The sequence below is a fragment of the Musca domestica genome, unplaced genomic scaffold (genome assembly GCF_030504385.1).
Source record: "Musca domestica strain aabys unplaced genomic scaffold, Musca_domestica.polishedcontigs.V.1.1 160, whole genome shotgun sequence".
Classification (NCBI taxonomy): domain Eukaryota; kingdom Metazoa; phylum Arthropoda; class Insecta; order Diptera; family Muscidae; genus Musca; species Musca domestica.
In genome coordinates, this window is record NW_026712220.1 from 1167626 (window position 1) to 1187333 (window position 19708).

The 19708-nt window shown below is 33.8% G+C and overlaps 4 non-coding genes across 4 annotated transcripts; 1 reads left to right on the forward strand and 3 right to left on the reverse strand.

The window, feature by feature from the left end:
• Positions 1-3302: 3302 nt before the first annotated feature.
• Positions 3303-3375, reverse strand: TRNAA-AGC (transfer RNA alanine (anticodon AGC)). Its single transcript has one exon. It is a non-coding gene; the product is annotated as a tRNA-Ala (tRNA).
• A 12869-nt stretch (positions 3376-16244) lies between these two features.
• On the reverse strand, positions 16245-16317 carry TRNAV-AAC (transfer RNA valine (anticodon AAC)). Its single transcript has one exon. It is a non-coding gene; the product is annotated as a tRNA-Val (tRNA).
• A 1529-nt stretch (positions 16318-17846) lies between these two features.
• TRNAV-AAC (transfer RNA valine (anticodon AAC)) lies at positions 17847-17919 on the reverse strand. Its single transcript has one exon. It is a non-coding gene; the product is annotated as a tRNA-Val (tRNA).
• A 737-nt stretch (positions 17920-18656) lies between these two features.
• Positions 18657-18729, forward strand: TRNAV-AAC (transfer RNA valine (anticodon AAC)). Its single transcript has one exon. It is a non-coding gene; the product is annotated as a tRNA-Val (tRNA).
• The last annotated feature ends 979 nt before the right edge of the window (positions 18730-19708 follow it).

The following is a 19708-nucleotide window of genomic DNA, read 5'->3' on the forward strand; positions in this document are numbered from 1 at the left end:
TACAATAACCACATTAAGACGAATTAAAATATTCTATAAAACAAAAGCACACACACACATGCTCACACACAGGAGAGTCTATTGAAATAAATGCGTCGCGTGTGGTTGTCTATTAACATTTATAATTGGTTATAAAGTCAAAACAATGGCAGAAAACTTTTTAAATAAATCCTTTTGTTTCACCACTACCACATTTGGTAAATAAACCAATTATAACTCATTTAACCAAAACACACACACATATGCACATAACGAGTTAAATCCTTTACAATGTATGTACATGTGAATGTGTGTGTGACATTTAATATCCTGAATACACCGATTGTTAACATGGCAAATGGCAACATTGGCATAGGCAACAGTTGTTATGATGTTTATTAGCCTCGTTGTGGGTTTTGCCAACAATCACAAGTTCTTAGACATAACTTTAAAAGTGGTAATTAAGGCTTTTTAAATGTTATTGTTATAATAAAAACTGAAAATGTTTCAAGTTTTGAAATGTGTTAAGAGGATTATATTATAGAGAGCATTAAGGCAATACTTTTGTATTTTTGAATGTAAACTTATGTGTTTCTATGCATTTGGTTTAATAAAGTCAGATGGATGGACTGGGGTCCGAAGGGACTTGACACGGCACGTGCTAATGAAAAGATAACACTTTTGAAAATCTTTACTAATAAAGAACTTGAACCACTCCGTTATTCAGATTACGTCATAATACTTCTGTAGGGAAAAGATTCAGACCTGCTTTTTAGACAACCTGACACCGCCTTCTAAGATTTAATATCTGAGATTAATCTTAATTGCATACCATAATGAAAAAGCAAAAAACTCTTAGTAATATACGACATCTTACAAAATCAACTTAGTCCAGTACCCTTCCGCCTACGTTCCAGTATTTTCTTCCCGTACCAATGTCCAAAAAATAAGTAAACAAGTACAATAGTATTAGTTTTGCCGACAGATGTATACCCCCAACCTTGACTTATGATTATTTAAACTGTTGATCAATTCGTATCTGACCTAGGACTGAAATAAATATTACAACGTGACAGATTTGGACTATATCGACTAAATTTGTTTGGAAATATGTGTGAAGTAGCAGATATAGCGGACCGAAGTATTTCGTTTTCATACCTTATCTAATACAGAAAAAAATATTGGTGAGCAAAATTTGAAAATCGAACATTAATATCCAATTTTATGCGAAATCATAAATTCCGATAAAATACATATTCATATTAGATTTCTGGTTAAGAGAAATGTTTAGATATAGCAAGACTTGATCGGAAGTTATGATTGACATAAATATAGGAAATTGTGACCCATTGTGGATGAGGTAACAGAAGGGGTTCGCAGATATATATCATCTCCACAACAGATCTTTTCATTAGCAAAAATGTTTGTATGTAGGATTATTTCACTTTCTTTGAGCTTTTTGTATTTCAAAATCTGTTACCCTATGTGCGAGAGGTACCAGAAGAAATTGTGCGATCTCTACCATCTTTCTAACAGATCTTGTGTTGATGGAAATATCGAGATGTGTCAAGTCTGAATGGACTCGGATGTTAATTTCGTGCTTTATGAGCTTTATGAATATTCGGATATCGCTAACTCGACTCAAAATGTCCTGAAACGGATTTGGTGCAAAGAGACCTAGGGTCTACAACTGTTATTTCGATGAGGCACTTTTTGGCCATATCAAATGATATATACCCTATCTGGTCATATGGCTGAGGGTATAAAAATCTACGATTTGTGGACATGAAGTTATTAAACAATTTTTACCAAAAATCCACGAGAAGACCTTAACATTCTTGTTGCAAAGTTCTCCATTTTTTGTTATTCAGCCAAGGGGTCAATTTCTCGAATAACATTGGAATAACATACGAATCCATGTTTTTTTTGTCACGAAATACAAAAAAAATGTTTTGTTGTTTTTTTTTTAATTGAATTGCATGTTGTTAAAAATATTTCTAAACAATCTATGACTATACTCAGGAAGACCTTTGAAAAAAATCTAAAGTATCCTATTTTGAACTCCTTTGAAAATTGTCTTTAATAATTCACGACTTGCAATCAAGAGGATCCTATAAAGGTCCTTATTTTTTAATAATTTACGATTTTTATCTACGATGCCCGCAGGTCTTGAAACAAATTGTCTTTAAAAGATTACGATTTTCGTCCATACACGATTTTCCGTCCGCAAATCATTTAGCATAATTATTTAAAAATCCATATTTTCACTTCATAAGACCATGAATCACAATATTTCTACGATTTTCTGCCGAAAGGCCTTGGAACAGAAGTTCTCCAAAAAAAAAAAAAAAAAAAAAAAAAAACACACGATTTCTGTTTATGAAGTCTTTGTACTTATAAAAAAAATCATTACTTAGCAAGCACATACTTAGGCTCACTCTGAAATGTTGACTTCTTTGACATATTTTATGCGTTTCGCATTCAAAAGTTAATTTTTTTATATTTTTCAGGGCATCTTTTAAAATACATATTTTTAAATTCACAATATTGACCAGCTTGGGCAATGTTCTAACATCGATGTTAGAATCCATTATGAACTTCAAATATCGAATTTCAAACAAATCCTATAGAAAACGTGGTTTGCAACGTCACAGTATCGAATAAAAGCCATTAAAAAGCTAAATACAAAATTTGAAATAGTTTCGTAAAAAATGGCTTTATTGACTAAAATAATGAATGTCCCGACCGTTATATGGGCGCCATTGAAAAACGTGGATCTAATATACAATGTTCTGCCACCGGAAGTAGAACCTTTAATTTCACTGTACAGGGTTGCCCATATTCGACGGACCCATGTGTTTTTTTTTTTTAAATCAAAGAAAAAAAATAAAAATTTGGCGGTTGGCAATGTTAATCATTTAATTTGTTCCATGTATATTTGTTTACATTAATTTTTGAATATGATTGGCCGGAATAGCGGCTATTTCTTCACGAATGTTGTCCTTGAGCTCTTCTACGGTCCTTGGCTTGTTAACGTAAACCTTTGACTTCAAATATCCCCACAAGAAGAAGTCAGGCGGCGTAAAATCGGGCAAACGCGGTGGCCAGTCCAAATCACCACTTTTCGACATCAAACGGCCCGGAAACAAATTCTTCAGAAAATCGATCGGAGCGCCGTCTTGTTGAAGCCAGAACTGCCTCATACGCTTTCGACGAATAATTGGCATCACATCGCGATAACGCTCCTGATTGATGGTAACAGCAAACTCAATGGGAATTTTAATTAAACCTCCTATCCATGGTCCATGATAAAAAGGATTTACTGGAGATGCGGGGCATCGATCCCCGTACCTCTCACATGCTAAGCGAGCGCTCTACCATCTGAGCTACATCCCCTTTTAAATTAAATACATCGTGCATAAAAAATGTATTTTTTAAGTACAACAAATTTATATTTCATTACAATTTTGAAACTGTCATGCAGCATAAAATGTAAAAGTGAAGATATATTTTGATTGTTTTAATCGAACACCAAAATTTATATATTCAAAACAACGACATAACAATGATGCCAGTTTGAGTCGTACCAACATTTGTAATTTACTACTGTTGCATTGTTATTCAGTCCACAATTTGGGCTCACACTTGAACTGCATGTACGAAGATACGTGACCTAGTCATCGATTTTGGAAAACTATTAAGCCACATTCATAATTAAAGTTTTTAACACATTTCAGAAATATATACCATATTATGTAAGGGGATGTAGCTCAGATGGTAGAGCGCTCGCTTAGCATGTGAGAGGTACGGGGATCGATGCCCCGCATCTCCAAAGGATCTTTTACATGATCGTTGCAAGATGTTCCTTTTCAGCAAGGATTTCTTAAATTAAAATTTAATTAGGAAATATGTGTAATATTTAAAGCAAACTATGATAGCATGGGTGACGAGGGTGAATAATTATAGACTGGCTGAGAAAAAATACTCAGAAAAAATTACACAATCAGAAACATATTATCTACAATTGCATTCATTATTATACCCTCCATCATTACATAGCATATAATATCTATACTATTTAGTTTTTAATTACGTTTGTAACTCTTCGAAACAACGATTTTAGACCCCACAAAGTGTATATATCCATGTCCGTCTGTCGGTCTGTGGAAATTTTTCTATAGTCCGAACAGAGTGCAAAATTTCACTTAAATTCATTTTAGGTCCTTTGAATATTTAGAATTGAAAATGGACTTTATAGGTGTCCCATATACAGGGTGAGATAAAAAAAAACTGCAACAAAGTCAAATGTCATAATTTTTAATATTTTTTGTTAATTTTATTGAATGCAAGCAAAAAATGTCAGAAAAAGCATCAAATTTTAGAAAAAGTTTAGATTTGTTCGAATTGGTCACCTTTGGCATGAATTTTGGCCTTCAAACGGCCAATGAAACCGTCAAACGCTGCCCGATTTTCAAATTTGGTATTTTGAGTTCGTAATGCGTACTTCTTCCTATAACAAAAATACCTTCCCATAAACGGGATTTTTGCCGATTTTAGAAAATATTTTCAAAAAAATTATGTCAAAACAAGTAAGCAAAGGCTATAGTCGTGCAGCGCCGACCATGTGATACCCTACAACACTACAATATGTTAGAAACCCACTTATGTCCAAATCCATTTTGAAAGATTTTGCTTTTGAAATTATGTCACGGAGCACTGTCCAGATATTACCCTTAGCATTTTGACCAGGGACATTTGTCCAATATTTGATCCCCTAAATACTTTGCGATCATCTCCAAGTGCTAGAGGCCCCTCTGTATCTCCAAATTTAGACTCATCTATATGATTTGCTTGTCTACGATGTTTGGCTATATTAGTCAACGAAATCAGCATAAAAAGCCAGATATTCGCCTTTTGTGTATCTCGGATATCATCTGTAAGCAATGTTGGTATTTTTTCACACAAAAGTAGTGGTCCATTCTACCCGCAGCCCTAAACTCTAACTTCATTCGAGATTTCGTGTCCTTTGGTTTCTATTTGAAAAAATCCGGAACATGTTTAGTTTTTGGTCCATTTCAACCCCTAAATATATGGCGGACATATTTAAAAAGAATTGGCCTAGCCCTTCTAAGCCTAACCCTACCCCTATGAAAATGTTCATGAGGATCGGATGATAATTGCAATATGAATATAATAACCAACCTGTGTTGTAAGGTGAAAAAATATGACAAAATATACACTTCAATATTATAAGTTAAAATGGAAAAATCGCATGCGATAAAAGATATGAAAAAAATAAAAAAATGTAACAAAATACTACAAAATCTATATTAACATCATTATTGGCAAGAGTACATTCTGAATTGACACAATTTGTCAAAATCCGTCCAGGCATTCTTGCGATATAAGCATTCTAGCTAACATCCCCTTCCTTTGTATATATATATTGTATATATTTCGCTATATACATCCGATATATTTGCTATCGGCATCTACGTAACGGTCAGAATTGACCTGTTCGTCAATTTGTGATTTCGCCGGGATTAAAAATTTTCGCGGTTTAATGGAAAATCTGAATTTTATTGAACAGAAATGCTATGGCCTATTTCACCCACTAAATATTACCCGATGGAAGGCTTCTGCCCACCCCAGAGCTCTAGCCCCATGCTAACTTTCGCTTCGATTGGTCTATAATTGTGACCTGTAGAGCAACTGCAAAATCAGGATTTTTTCAGTTTTTGGTCCATTTCAACCCCTAAATATTATGCGATCATCTTCAAAAGAAATAGAGTTCTATTCTGACCGTAACCCCACCTACATTTTAAATTTCGTGAAGATCGGGCTATAATTGCGACCTGTAGAGTGATTACAAATTAACATGGACAGACGGACATACATAGCTAGATCGACTCAGCTCGGCGAGATAAGAAGATCCATATATACTTTCCTATGTGGGAAACCAATATTTCGTGGTGTTACATAATTTTTGGCCCAATCAAACTTATAATACCCCCACACATAGTGTTGTAGGGTATAATTAGTATTTGGAATTTCTCTGTCAGAAAATTGTTCGTCTACGTTTTCGTATAACCCCCATATGATCTTCTTATATTTAACGTCATCGAACTTCTTTTGGAAGTTAAGACTGACTTTTCCTGTGATATTTATTCTGTCACTTCTTTCGAGAGAGTAAATCTATACCTAATCATTCCTTGTAAGAAGTAGAATTCAACTTTCAGTACAAATTTCGTAGAAATCTTACAAAATGTTGAGGACAGAAACATACTAATTACTTGTTTGTCATGTTACAATAATTAGGCATTGTTGTTTAAATTTTTTGTTATTTTTCGCCATCAAGATCGAGTACACATTATTTTTTGTTATTATGGCTAGGAAATGTGTCATTAAATAAGCTTAATCGGTTCACATTTAGACATAATGCCCATAAAGCTGTATATCCCATTTTTAACTGAGACATCTGCAATTTATCATTAGACCCAGAAAAGGTTCTATATGACTCCAATATTTTGAAAATATTTACTATAGCTAACATATAATGATTTTTGTCAAAATTTATAACCAACTGCGCTAAAACTTATATATTCTCAGTTAACAAACAAAAATCGATACAGGCCCACTATTTGGTATAGCTTCCGTTTAAAGGTTCCTCGTAATTTCTGGTATTTTGATGCCAGCTGTAATTACTCTAATTTAGATTCTGTGACCTTATATTAGGTGTCATCAGAGACCCTTATGTCGATGTTACGTTTTGAGCCCAAAGTCTTGTTCAATATAGACAACCCGTGATAGTTACAGATAATTATATGTCTAAGGAACTGGATTTAAAAACATCCAATGGAGATGCAGGGCATCGATCCCCGTACCTCTCACATGCTAAGCGAGCGCTCTACCATCTGAGCTACATCCCCAGTTGTATAAAACGCAAAATACTTGAAAATTTTGAAGATTGGTTTTAAGAAGTTTATTTAAGCCATGTCACGTACTTAACTGAGGTTTTAAAAAAACTCTGTTTTTACAAATCGAGTGTTGGAGAGACTAAAAACTTCTAGTGCTTCTAGAGATCATAGAACTGAGCAGAACTTAATTTTGTGTTTTAGATTTACCAGATATACTTTTTTCATTCCTTGAGTCATTTTTCGGCCCAAATAGAGCAGACCTGTAGACTTGTCTGCAAACCTGAACACCTAGACAACGACTCAATTATTCGTTATTAAATAGTATATATTATTCGTATTTAAATAGTATATGGGCACTTACATATGTGCAAAAAAAAACTCTAACTACGGTGTTAAAAACAACTTCGTATAGGGTACTTATTTAAATTCATACCTGAAAAAAACAATGGGGTGTTTAATTGCATTGTTGTACGTGACAAATTAAACAATTATTTTTTACCAAAAAAAAATTAATGCATTTTTGAATTTTCATTAATTTTTTGTTTTGGTTTTTGTGTGCCATTACACTTTTTTCAACAGGGGATGTAGCTCAGATGGTAGAGCGCTCGCTTAGCATGTGAGAGGTACGGGGATCGATGCCCCGCATCTCCATTGATCCTTTTAACATCCCTGCAAAAATATCTATTACAAATCGAATTGCTAACCCAAAAAAAAATCATTTGTGGTCAGGGAATAATTATTTATCTGCCGAATGGAATATTGCGATATATTCAGCTCAAGAGTAATTTTTCGGCCACTGTGACGCGGGTTTCGATCGAGTCACTTCTTTACTTTTCGAACCATCTCTGCTGATGTTGCTGTTTTCTTCCGTCCACTTCCTTGACGTCGGGCTACGCTACCAGTATCACGGTAACGAGCGATGGTGAATGTCCTATGCTCTCAAAGCCGAGGTCAGTAACCTTGAATCATTGATCTAAAATCGTGATAAGCTTCACATTTCATTGTAGATCTGAAGACTGATTTGAATATATTTTGGCCTATTTTTTCAGCCTCCCATCCACTATATTAAATTTGGGAAAATGCACTAAAATTTTATTTTATTGAAGTAACGTACTGCATTACAATTAAAGCATAACTGAGTTTTTTTTCAGTTATGCATTTCAATAAGTACCTGATACTTGAATTATTTCGTGAGACTAATTTAAAATATTTAGGGCAGCTTCTAAGGGGATGTAGCTCAGATGGTAGAGCGCTCGCTTAGCATGTGAGAGGTACGGGGATCGATGCCCCGCATCTCCATTAAATCCTTTTAAATATTGGTGGGTAACTGAAGGCAACTATTTCCCGCATCTGCCAATCATATTTTAAGCCTAGATTAAATGGTCTGACTTTCCCTACAAATTTGCGGCTCGGCCAAATTTGGCTAAGGTGTTTCTAGAATGTACCAAAAATCATTGTCATCCGAATGTATATTAAGAGGTTAAGCAGATTAAACATTAAATCGTATGAAACGTATATGAATCAATTTTTACCAAATTTGCGTAATAGCTTATAGACTGAATTCGTTCGTATTTGCCAAATAAGAGCTGATATGGAACATTTGGTGCAAGAAAAAAGTAACATCGAATGAAGAAACATATGGGAGTAATATCCAAATTTAAGCGAACTTGACAAATGTTGGCAAAGATATTTCTAAGCTTGTTTCAAAATTTTGTACTGAAAATTACTGTAATGGAGTTCATTTTACGCACGTAGGAAATTAGAATGTTTAATCGAATGAAACATTCTATTCGGACTGATTTTATACATTTTGGCATAAATATTGAAAATTGTGGCACTTTGTGGGGGAGATACCAGAAGAGGATGGGCCGATATCTATCATCTTCACACCAGATCTTGTATTAATAGAAATATGGGGGATGTGTGAAAAAGAAAGAGATGTTTACTTAGCCTTTATAAGCGCTTTGTTTATTCAAAATGTTGACCCTTTGTTGGGGAGTTACTAGAAGGAGTAGACCGATATATTCCATCTTCACGCCAGGTCTTGTATTAACAGAAATATTGGGTCGTACTAAGTTTGAAAATAATCGGATTCTCATTTCGCGTTTTATAAGCTTCATAGTTCGATGAGGATAGTTTTGGACGTATTAAATGATATATACCCTCTGCATATGGCTACAGTAATAAAATATGTTAAATAAACAATAAAAGAATAATCTAAAACCGACAAAGGTTAAAATTTCACTAGATGTCACTGTCCAGATATATATGCTAGTGTTACCAACCATTCCTAGCAGATCGGTTTTTTTTATTTTAAATGTTAAAGCATATTCTCAGGCGCAATTAATTATACTCTGCTACAAATTTAAATGTTAATGTTAGAGCTAAAAAAGACACGTGGATCGGCTTTTTGAAAGTTTTCATCGAAAAGTAACCAAAATAGAGTGGACAAGTTCCTGCCACTTAAACACTTTTGGAAAATTTCGGAATAAGATTCCTCGAATTTTTAGGAAAATTATTGAAAATGAATTTTGATGAACAACATTTTTTCACGGATTTGTCTAAAAATTGGTATTTGTAAAAGGATTCAATCTTCGATGGCGAAACATTGTACGCATAGGTACACATTTTTGTAAAGCTCCTATGTAACAGTACTTCTCGATATTCGGGATTTTGATGATTTTTGCCACAATTTTCCTCGGTTTTGTCTGAAAATTGGTATTTGTTGGACATAATGGGTTCAAGCTCCGGTGGTGAAACATTATACGTATATGTATAGTTATAGCCTCTATATAACGGTACCTCGCCATCTTTCACTTTTCCCAAAATTTTCCACGGATTTGTCTAAGAATTTGATATTAATAGTTCGAAATCGGTTCTAGCTCCGGTGGCGGAACAGGGTATATATGAGTTCACGTCTTGATATAGACCCCATATAACGATACCCCCCGATATTCGGTGTTTTGATAATTTTTGCCACATTTTTGCAAGGATATGTTCAAAAATTGGTATTTGTAGTTCAAAATGGATTCTAGCTCCTGTGGCGGAACATTACATGTATAAGTCCATGTTCTAGTATAGCCCACATAATGGTATCTCCGGATGTTCAGTATTTTGATGATTTTTGCCACATTTTTTCATTTTTCAGAACATTGAAAATTTAGGTCCACCTATTCCTATAGCGCACACGTAACCGATTCTCGGTGTTTTAAAAATAGTCACGATTACTCACGAAATTGTTTCAAATTTGGTATTTAAGAAGATTTGGTGGATGACAATCCTTGAAGTATAAAATTGTCTATGGAGGTTCCCGTTTTGCTATGGTCTCCATACAACGGCCTCACCCACTTCGATTTCGACATAAAAATTCGATAACGATATTCCTCTATCAATAAGTATAATTTCTGCCCGGCCGACATTAACAAGCATTGTACATATTTTTATTTATTTATCTTTTAACTTGCACTAATAAAAATGTTTTATTCCGAAATTAATCACTTTTCTTTAAAATTAAAGATCGATATGAAAGATTCAAAATTCAGAGCCCAGAGAGCATGTTTGTTCCAATACCTAAGTATCACCTAATGTTCTGCCTGAATACACTCAGTCCTAGTATTAAAAAATCTTCCGTGTTGAAAAAATTAATTCAAGTTTTACTTGTTTCTTCCCTTCAAACATGCACTTCATAAAGAAAGCCAATCTTAACTTTCCATAAAAGCATGTCAACACGTAGCGCATATTTTACCATTTACAACAATACACACACGGATATAATAATAACAGTTTATGTTTGTTATAATAACAGATGGTTAACATTATCCCAGAGAAAAAGTTCTCGGTTAAGTTTCTGGCTTTATAATTAAACAAATACATTTTGTTTATTTCATCATTAGCAACTTTTTTGCCAGCGACAAAATCCAAACTGTTGCCGAATAATATTAAGACACAGAGAAAGTTCTTTTTCCTCCCTTTCGACACATTTTAAGGCAAACATTATTATTTTTCTTTGCCTCTCTTTCCGGGAATATGAAAATCATAAGTTTATTTTTGGGAGGAAATGTCTTTCTTTCGTGTCGTGGAGTTTACAGACAACATATTTAATTATCTTCTGTGTGTGTGTTGAGTAGTGTAGCCTTTGTTATAGAGCTCTGTGTTTGCATAGTCATGCAGTGTGACAAAAAGGAAATCTAGGTAAATATTTGTACAAATTGATATTTCTTCGAAGTAATATCATAATAAATTGATTTGAAATATCTATAAACACAATGTTTTTAGTTTGGGGCAAAAAGTTTTTTGCAGACAAAAATTATGTCATACGGTTATCGACAACTTCCTATTGATATCAATAGCTTCCTAAGACTAATTGGGAATTCATAAGGAAAAATGCTTTCCTGGTAATAACACGTACACACTAACTACCATAAACAAGTATTTTATAGGAGGACAGAGGAATGAATACATTCATGCATGTATGTGTCAAAGGGCACATGTAATCATGAGTAATGAATTGAAAATTGCCGTTTCAGTGAGTAAAAATCAATATTCGATCTACTTAAATTTTGGCCCATTTTTAAACCCTCCACCATAGTATGGAGGATATATTAAGGTTGTCATTCCGTTTGTAACACCTTGAAATATAAATTTTGGACCCCACAAAGTATATATATTACTGATCAGCATAAAATTCTATGTCGATTTAACAATGTCCGTCCGTCTGTGGAAATCACTCTAGCTTCCGAACGAAATGCAGTAAGTTGATAAAAATTTACTCAAATGTGTATTATGTCTGCAGTACTTTTGGTATATACTTCCATATATAGATATGGACCTAATCTTCGTATAGCCCCCATATAACGGTACCTCCCGATATTCGATATTTTAATGATTTTAGCGACATTATTTACCGAAATTGTTTTTGAAATTTGATATTCGAAGTTCGTAATGGATACTACAGCATAAGACAAAAAATTGTCTGTGCAGGTTCACGTCTTCGTATAGCCCCCATATAACGGTACACCCCGATATTCGATATTTTGATGATTTTAGCGACATTATTTACCGGAACTATTTTAAATTTAGTATTTGAAGTTCGTAATGAATACTACAGCCTATGACAGAAAAATGATACATGTAGGTCCACGTCTTCGTATAGCCCCCATATAACGGTACCCCCGATATTCGGTATTTTTATGATTTTAGCGACATTATTTGCCGGAACTATTTCAAATTTAGTATTTGAAGTTCGTAATGGATACGACAGCCTATGCCAGAAAATTGTCTGTGCAGGCTTATGACAAAAGTTGCGTTTGCAGGTCCACGTCGTCGTATAGACCCTAATATACGGATCCATTCGATATTTTAAAAATTTTAACAGAATTTTTAATGGATTTTAATTTTTTGGAAATTGCCAAATTTGTACCAAATGGTGGAGGGTATTCAAAGTTCGGCCCAGCCGAACTTACAGGTTTTTTACTTATCTTCTTAATGAATAAAGGAATTTACTGATAACTTATTTGAAAACGTTTCGCCCTTAACCTACATAAAAATACCCCTAAATTTGAAAATCAACTACTTGGTTTTGAAAATTTGGAATGTAAGTATACCAAGTGTGTCATTGGTATTGGCTGAAAATAGTATTTTTATCGACTTCCGACACTTTTCCGATTTTCTGATGTTTTAATCCAATTTTTCCCGATTTTCGTATAAAATTCAGAATTTCGGATAAAACTATAGAATATTTTTTTTCTTCAGAATTTGGAATGAAATATCCGACACTTTTCCGCTTCGTATGTTATATTTTGTATCAAACATAAAAAATTCGGAATTTACCTTTTTATAATTTTTATCGAATGAAAGCAAAAATATCGGAAATAGCATCACATTTTAGAATAAGTTGACGTCGGGCTACGCTACCAGTATCACGGTAACGAGCGATGGTACGATACACAAAAGATTTATTCACATTTAAATCCTGGAGTGCTCTAGTGTTAGCCACATGTAGTTTTCCAGCCAAATATAAGAAATCACACCATCACGCTTGAATTCCATCCCGAATAACTTTTTTTCTGGAAAATTCTCACCAAAATTCTTTTGTACGCTTGTAAACAATATAATGAGCTGTCACTGAAATAATTTTAACAGCTGTCGGACGAGGCTTAGAAATGACAGCAGTCTGAAGTTGGTTGCAGTTTTTCATCTCACCATGTAAGTAGTGAAGTGATGTTTGAGGTTTCAGTGCTGATTCGACACGCTTTTCGCTATTAAACATTTTATATGTGAATAAAACTTGTAATATTTAATGTTTCATATAGGTTTACGTTTTTTATCAGTTTAAAATTATACTCTGCGAACAATATATTTTCACACTTTAAGGGGACATCTAACTTAGTATATAGATTCCCAAACGTAGCCAGTGGTACACCAGGAAACTGGGTCAACTTTTCAATATATTTTATATATCTTATATAGAATAGTTTCACATATTTCTGTGTTTAAATTTTTTAAGAAAAAAATAATAATATAGTGACGTCTTCTAAGATTATGAGTATTGTGTGCAAAAAACATAATCATTAAGAGACTACCATTAAACAAGACCTAGCAAAAGTGCTGTTAGTGTTGCAATATTGTTTTTTTCTGCTAACAACAGCATAACTTCGATAATAATGCCAATACCTTCTTACCCCTAAAAAGTAAGAAAAATGCCACCTTCAGTATACCCTGGTCACCTTAAGACGAAGAAAACTAAAATTGTTATCCATAAAGAAGATAAAAAGTACATAACGGGGCGAAAAAAGACAAATAGAAAAACTATGAAAGTTTAGTGGAACCTTGGGACCTACTAAACATTTTTGCCAACTTTTGCAACAAAAACACAACAAGCTAGCAACATTTGCACTATCATAACCATTATGAGTTGCTTTAATGTTCTCACAAATTTCTAATGTTCATGTCGAGTTGTGAAGGTATGCAGAGGGAGAGAGAGAGACATTCCCTAACTATGTATGAAAGTGTGTATGTATGGACATGTACTTTTACAAGTGTTTTCATATCTCCTTGTGCAAAGGTCCAAATTGACCCAAAAGAATACGTGGTACGTCCTCTTCACATATCGAAGACAATATTTTTTGTCCACTACCCAGGGATAATTGTATGTACATATGTACATACATGGTGTTAGGGTCCAATGATGTGTGTCTGTGTCAGGCAGTTTCCAAAGAAAGTTAATTGCTATTGACTGCACTTTTATGCTGACTATTTGCTAGGAGCAAATATGTTATGTTAACGTGAAGTCTTTTTGCCTTAGGGAATAAATATTAAATAATTTGTGGAAGAAATTTAAAGAATATGTTAAATAAAGTTTTTATAAGTATCCATAATTTTACTCTACCATTTATATACAAATGATTTATTATTAAAATACATAATAATATATAATATACAAAGAAAACTCAGACTCTCATAAGTTTTGTTTCGGTATATACATATGTATGAATGTATATGTACTTCCCCAGAAATATCACAGCTCCATTTTCATTACAATTTTGAATTTTCGTATTGTTATGGAATAAAAATTGAACGTGCTTCTCTGTTGAGAATCGAACTGACAGACATGAATATATCAGACCTCGGGCATAAAGATTTGTGCATAAAGATTTGATGTTAAATAATTGAATTTAAATTTAATGTTAGTGGAGAAATGTAATTCAACATAAAATTTTTTCAAAATCCTTATAAAAATCCATATTAACAGTTTCCGTGGTGTAGTGGTTCAATTCCGGGCGGAAACAAGTTCAGACATTTTTTTATACCCTCCGCCATACAAAGTATGGAGGTCATATTAAGTTCGTCATTCCGTTTGTAATTCATCGAAATAATAATTTTAGCCACAACATAGTATATATATTCTTGATCAGCGTAAAATTCTAAGACGAATTAGCCTTGTCCGACCGTCCGTCTGTTCGTCTGATGTCATCACGCTACAGTCAAAACGAATTAAGATAGGAATCTAAAATTTTTCACATATCTGTCTTTTGTCTGCAGGTAGGTCAAGTTCGAAGACGGGCTATATCGGTCCACCATATCGTATAGCCCCCATACAACGGTACCACCCTATATTCGATATTTTGATGATTTTAGCCACATTTTCCGATGGAATTGTCTGAAAATCCACACAAGGAGTTCTTTCTGAGCACTTTACCACCTGGAAGAGAATTGTCCATATAAGTGTACGATATCGAAGAGCCCCCATGCAACGGTACCTCCCACTATTCGGTATTTTGATGATTTTAGCAACATTTTTCAATGGAATTGTCTAAAAATCACTTTACTCCCTGGAAGAGAAATATCTATATAGGTTCAAGATATCGTATAGCCCACGTACAACGGAACCCCCCGATATTAGATATTTGGCAGTTTTGGGGACGTTATTCGCCGGAGTTGTTTGAAATTGCGTATTTAGAATTCGTAATTGGTACTATAGCCTATAACAAAAATTTGCTTATGCAGGCCCACGTCTTCGTATAACCTCCATATCCCAATATTCGGTATTTTGATAATTTTCATTCACAAAAGTTGCCCATGTAGATCCACGCCTTCGTATAGACGCCAATAAAAATTTCCAAACTCGTTCCAAATGGTGGAGAGTATTCAAAGTTCGGCCCAGCCAAACTTACGGCTTTTTTACTTGTTTAAATTACTATACTACAAAAAATGGACCTTTTTATGTCCAGTCTAAATTGCAATGTAATTTTCTATGTCTAAAAACAAATCAACAAATTCAGGGTGGCATAGATTTGTCAATAGTCCTGTTTTTGAAAATACCCTCCACTATTAGGAAGGAACTTGAGAATTTAATTGAAAAAATCGTAGGAAAATACCGCTCAAATGGAAATCGTTATATGGGGGCCATACGAAATCGAAAGCCTGCGTAATAATTCAAATACGAAATTTAAACAAATTCCGGTAAATTATGTGGCTAATATCATAAAAATTCCAAATAAAGGGAGATACCGTTATATGCGGGCTATAAGAAGTTGTGGACCTGCATTGACAATTTTCTGGCTTAGGTTGTAATATCCTTTACGAACTTCAGACAAGGAATTTGAAACAATTCCGGTGAATAATGCCTCTAAAATTATCATTATAATTATAAAATTATTCCGAATATCGGGAGATATCTTTATATGGGGGCTATACGAAGACGTGGACCTGCATATGCAATTTTTTTTGTCATAGGCCGTAGTACCTATTGCGAACTTTAAATGCCGAATTCAAATTTGGAGGAAAGTAATCCACTACTGATTCTCAGTTTAATAGTTAAATTAAATAGTTAAATTTCGTCAAAATGAATGTTTCCGCCCGGGATTGAACCGGGGGCCTTCCGCGTGTTAGGCGGATGTGATAACCACTACACCACGGAAACCTGTGAGAGTTACATCAGTAGATTGCCAAAAAGAAAGAGGTCATACAAACTGGTCCTACAGGTTTCCCAATTGGGGTGAAGGCATTGCGTTGATAGAGCTTTATACAAAAATGAGTTCAGAACTTCCTTAGAATACCGGAGAACTTATCTGAAAAAGAAAAGAATTAAAAACTAAATATTTCGAATTTTTAATTCAATTTAAGCAATTAAAAAAGAAATCTGGGATTGCAACTATAAATATTGGAGTTGGATCTGGAAAATGTGCAGCCAAAATATTTACTTAATTCCAATTATTTTATTTTCTGGAAAATATGTAATAAAATTAAAATGGGCTCTCCTAAACTTATAAAGGGTGTTTTCTTTTTAAGCTAGATAGAAATTTAAATTGTAGAAAGTAACACAAAAAATTAAATTTTGATGAAACTTTGCTTTTATTTGTTTCAATATACTCTGACAAATCATCATGAATAGACTCACGCTTGAACAACGCTATGAAATTATCCAAATTTACTTTGAAAATCAGGCTTTAAAGCAGTTGGCAAATGACCCGTTGTTTTATCGCAAAATTGTGTTCAGCGATGAGACGCATTTTTGGCTTAACGGGTCTGTTAATAAGCAAAATTGCCGCATATGGAGTGAGACCAATCCACAAGAGACCCTACAGACTCCATTACATCCAGAAAAATGCACCGTATGGTGCGGTTTTCACGCAAGTGGCATCATCGGACCTTATTTCTTCAAAAATGAGGCCGGTGCTCGCGTTACGGTCAGTGGAGATCGTTACCGCACTATGATCAATGATTTTTTGTTTAAAAATATGGATGACATTGATCCGGAGGAGATGTAGCTTCAACAGGATTGCGCTACGTGCCATACGGCGAACGCAACCATCGTCTAATTGAAATCAAAATTTGTCGATAAGTTGGTTTCGAGAAATGGACCTGTCACACCTCTCTATTATTTCCTTTGGGGCTACGTGAAGTCACTGGTTTATTCTGATAAACCAGCAACAATTGACGCCTTGGAAGCCAGCATTGTTCGTGTTATTCGTGACATACAGCCAGCAATGTTCGAAAAAGTGGCCCAAAATTGGACGTCCATAATGCACTTCGTCAAGAACAGCCGCGGTGCCCATATACCCGAAATCATTTTCAAATGTTAATATCACGTATTGATCTTTCGAACAAAAAAATTGATTAAAACTTAATTTTCGGTTTTTTTTTACAATTTCACGTTCTATCGGCCTTTACTTTAAAAATTATTTTATTTTTTGCACACATATCATTTTTTTACTTCACATAAAAGTTTTATTAACCGTACTTGAAAATGTTGAAGAACTGGAAGACGTGTATACATATATTTAAGTAGTAAAATAAATAAAAAAAAAAATATTTTACGATTTTTATACTTTTTTATTTTAAATAAAAACCAGAGACCCTTTTTTGAGGCATATCCGGTGACAAGAAATACAAAATAAAAAATTTACTCTATTATAATTGAGTGTTACGAAATAAAATAAATTCTTCTATTGTTTCCGCCCGGGATTGAACCGGGGGCCTTCCGCGTGTTAGGCGGATGTGATAACCACTACACCACGGAAACATATAACCCACAATTTACCAAGTTTTTATGTTTTTTTTTATATCATTGGGTATTTTACCTGTATGTCATTATTGATTATTACTTATTATATACAATACACAAGTAGCAAGTTCAATACCAATTGAAGGGGTTTGGATTAACTATTGTTATATTAAATTAAAAAAGAAATGAATAAAGTTTATTTAATTTATAAATAATAAATAATATAATTTATATATAATAAATAATATAATTTATATATAATAAATTCTTATTCGTAATTTTCACGAGATTAGATAATTTTTTATTTATTTAAAACAAAAAACCTATAGATCTTTTTATTATCATTATCTATAAAATATACAAACCTATGATAACAGATTATTATTTGAAATTTAAAATCAAATAAATGTAAACAAATGTCTACGTCAGTTCGCATTATCAAGTTTGTTGAGATTTTCTTTTGATTAGCTACCACTTACGCCGACACAAAACTGGTATGCCTGGCAGCCAAACAATGCAAAGTATTGGGAATAATAATAACTTTGCTAGGGCAACTTATTGAATGACTTTGAATTATAAAAAGTAAAAGTTGAATTGTCACATACATGACATTGATGTTGTTAGGCAATGGTAAAACTATAGCACCTATAAGCACCGCACAATGTGTTGCTATAGCGGCAATTCAGCATGAACGAAAAGATATAAATAAATTGTTTGTTTGTTCGTTTTTTAGGCACTCGAGCACTAGAGTATATGTTTCCGTGGTGTAGTGGTTATCACATCCGCCTAACACGCGGAAGGCCCCCGGTTCAATCCCGGGCGGAAACAGTTGAAAATATTTTATTCTGTAGAATAAAATGATTTGATATGTAGAAATAAAAAACTTTAAGAAAACTATACGTATACTATAAGACTTCGTATAATATTAGCAAACAGAAAAAAAAACATAATCTGAGAAATAATATGTGTGCGCACAAATATTATGATTGCGAAGTAGTTTGCAGAAAAATATATATTTACCAAATGTTCCAACTTTATTCAAACATGTGCAAATATGAACAATTATATAGCGGATAAATTGATATACATTTTTTTAATAACGTGGCCGTGGAAATCACTCTAAATCCCGAGCGGACTGAAGTAGTTGGACAAAGCTTTACATAAAAATATTATTTAGGGTCGTAGTTTTTGATATTTAAAATAGGACATATAACTCCACGGTTTGTTGTATCCCGCATATAAGGATACCACCCGACCGTTTTTATACCCTCCACCATACTATGGAGGGTATATTAACTTCGTCATTCCGTTTGTAACTCCTCGAAATACTAATGTAAGAACCAACAAAGTATATATTCTTGAGCAGCGTAAAATTCTATGTGGATTTAGCGATGTCCGTCTGTTTGTCTGTCTTTCTGTCTGTTGTAATCACACTATCTTTCGAACGAATCGAGAAGAAGGCTAACATTTCGCAGACATGTTTATTTTGCCAGTAGGCAGGTTAAGTTCGTAAATGGGCCATGTAGGTCCACGTTTTCATATAACCCCCATACGACGGTACATCCCGATATTCGGTATTTTGATGATTTGAGCGACATTATTCACCGAAATTGTTTCAAATTTGGCATTTGAAGTTCCAAAGGGATACTACAGCCTAAGATAGAAAATTGTCTGTGCAGGTCCACGTCTTCGTATAGCCCCAATATAACGGTACCTCCCGATATTCGGTATTTTGATGATTTTAGCTACATTATTCACCGGAATTGTTTCAAATTTGGTATTTGAAGTTCGTAATGTATACTTCAGG